The sequence below is a fragment of the Marmota monax genome, unplaced genomic scaffold (assembly GCF_021218885.2).
Source record: "Marmota monax isolate L192 unplaced genomic scaffold, Marmota_monax_Labrador192_F-V1.1 WCK01_AAM20220418_F8-fsc00015, whole genome shotgun sequence".
NCBI lineage: Eukaryota > Metazoa > Chordata > Mammalia > Rodentia > Sciuridae > Marmota > Marmota monax.
In genome coordinates this window covers 22,211,947-22,214,875 of record NW_026692194.1, presented here as the reverse complement: position 1 = coordinate 22,214,875, position 2,929 = coordinate 22,211,947, and the positions used below count along the sequence as shown (strand labels likewise).

The following is a 2,929-nucleotide window of genomic DNA, read 5'->3' as shown; positions in this document are numbered from 1 at the left end:
AGACACAAAGACCATATACCATATGAATCTATCTGAAATTCTAGAAAAGGCAAAATTATAGTGATAGAAAGCAGATCAGATGTGGCTTAGTGGTTGAGTGCCCCTGAGTCAATCATGGTACCCAAAAAATAAGTAAGTAAGTAAATAAAACAGATCAGATGTTGCCCAGGTCTTGGATAGGAAGGTGGTTTGGGCTGAATCTTTGTTAAGGTGATGAAACTATTATGTATCCTGGTTGTGGTGGTAATTATACTTAACTGTGTACCTGTGTCAAATCTCATCAGATACACATCTCAAAAGGTGAGTATGCATTTTATACTTAATAGTTTTAAATAGTTTTATACTTCATAGTTTTAAAAAAGAAGAAAGTGTACTAATATAGATGTTGGGTTTATAAGTATTCATTGCAAAATTATTTCAAATCTGCTTTATGTTTGATAATTTTCATTTTTAAATAACCCCCCAAAAGGAACTTTGAAGTCACAAAAGAGTACTCTGAATGTTATTGCCCTGAGATACTTTTTGTTTTTATAATTAAAAAGAAAAATGTATTTACTTAGAAGCATTCAGCTGCAACTTTTTTTTTGTAATTACAGAGCAGTATTCAGTTAACAGAAAAACAGTATTTTGTATAAACTGTGTGAGAAACAACTGAAGATGAAAAACTGCTGTCTCCAAATATAACTAATTTGTGCTGTGCACCAGCAAGAACCTGCTTTAAATTTCCATGCCAATTTACAACCCTCACACTGTACCATGCAAGGTCAGTGGCTATTGAAAATACCACCAGGACAGGGCTGTCTAAAGACACATTTGGTAGTGCATTAACTATACAATTAAAAAAAAAAAAAAGACTCAGTACAGTTTAAAAACAAATCTTACACATCAGCCTTACATTTCAATTTTTTTCTTTAAAAGGAGTGAGTTGTGGACAGAGGATTAAATGCTTTATAGACAAGAAAAAAAAACTGCGCTAGAACCAACTCATCATCATAATCTTTCTCCTCCTCATCCTGTTCATCTTCCTTTTTCTTGCTTTTTTTCAGCTTTGACAGCTCCCTTGTTTGCTGCATCGGGTTTTCCTTTAGCTCAGCAGGCAGCAATATCCTTTTTGTATTTTTCCTTCAGCTCAGCAGCTTTCTTTTCATAAGGCTGCTTGTCATCTGCAGCAGTGTGATTCCACATCTCTCCCAGTTTCTTTGCAGTATGACCAGTGGATAGGCCAGGATGCTCTCCTTTGATTTTTGGGCGATACTCAGAACAGAACAGGGAGGCTGACGGAGGCCTCTTGGGTGCATTGGGATCCTTGAAATTTGTTTTTGTTTCCCCTTTAGGAGGGATATAGGTTCTTATTCCTCTTTCATAAGGGGCTTTGTCCGCCTCTGCAATGTCTTCAAGTATTCTCTTGAGCAGACATGGTCTTCCACTTCTCTAAGCACTTAGAAAACTCTAAGAAGTTGACTGAAGCATCTGGGTGCTGCTGCTTGTGCTCTTCCTGGAAAGTTTGCACAAATAATGCATATGATGACATTTTGCCTCTCGGCTTCTTAGGATCTCCTTTGCCCATCTTTAGTTTATGTATTTATTTGTAGTTACGTGTATGTGTGTACATGAATATATTTGCTATCTGAGTAATTTAGTGATTTTCTTGAGCAACTGATAGAGTAATGATAGAGTTGAAGTGAGGGGCAAAGTTAGTATAAAATGCTTTGCCAATTAAGTCATTTATATGGAATGAATTATATGATATGATATGAAATCCATCAAGACTGCTTTATTTCATAAGCCCATCTGCTGCCAGGCATGGTGGCACATGCCTGTAATCCCTTCCACTAGAAAAGCTGAAGTAGGAGGATCACAAGTTTGAGGCCAGCCTCAGCAATTTAGCAAGGTCCTAAGCAACTTAGCAAGACTGTCATTAACATGGACCAAACATGTTTGTGTCTTTCCACAATGTCAGAATTTATTGGATAACAAAAAGTTCATAGGCTATACCTCTTTCATTAGTGGCACTGAATACTTATAGACTACCTCGTAATCATAAAACTGGGCAATCGCAGGTTCTTTTATTCCGAACTTAATTTCTTATATCTGTAACACTCAAGTCACACATCACACTTAACACAATTACATACATATGTATCCATATATGTATTTATATGTGTGTGTGTATATAATTATATATATTTACATAAATATATATAATTACAGAAAGTTGAAAAAGCATTAAACAGAACAGACACGGGTTCAGAAGGCTGAACTGAGAACAAAGGCAGAAAGCAGATTTGAATGCAGAGTCCCTGTACCTGTAGGTGGTCAGATAAGACTACAAACTAACCAAAGACCTTCAGGGGACAGAGCTGTCAAAGCTCAGGAACTTATTCCAGGACAAGATTGGATGGATTAACAGATAAACAGAGGGCTGTTTCACAGTATAGGTTTGGAGTTTCAGCTCGAGATGGCAGCTTGGAGTGGAACTTTTGTGAACGTCATGAGCAAGAGAAACTCTGCTAAAGCCCCAGGACAGAGATTCAGAGGTTCCTTGCTATGACAATTTTCCTGGGCAAGACTTGTGACCATCTTACAGGGTCAGGGTCCAACCATGTTCTGTCTCAGCATGTTTCGCCTTTTATGGGTCTTGAATGAGGGGGTTGTTTCATTTGGTGGTCTGATGTGTTTACTGATGTGTTTAATAAGCTCATGGACCCGTTTTTTCTGATAGGAGTTTGATACACCGATGTATACCTGTGCTTCTGATTAATTTGGTAAGTTCACAAGTGGTCATTCTTATTATCACAATTAATTTGTCAGTTTTATGCCTTGAGGTTGTGCCAGGCAGATGGTGGTCATTTACTTGTACAAATAAGGTAGAGTCACTCCACCTTGGCTCTTATATTCAAAATGGAGTAGATTATGGCAAACAACTGCT

The 2,929-nt window shown here is 37.4% G+C and overlaps 1 pseudogene; it reads right to left on the bottom strand.

The window, feature by feature from the left end:
* Positions 1 to 1,029: 1,029 nt before the first annotated feature.
* Positions 1,030 to 1,567, bottom strand: LOC124077783 (high mobility group protein B1-like; annotated as a pseudogene).
* Between the last annotated feature and the right edge of the window lie 1,362 nt (positions 1,568 to 2,929).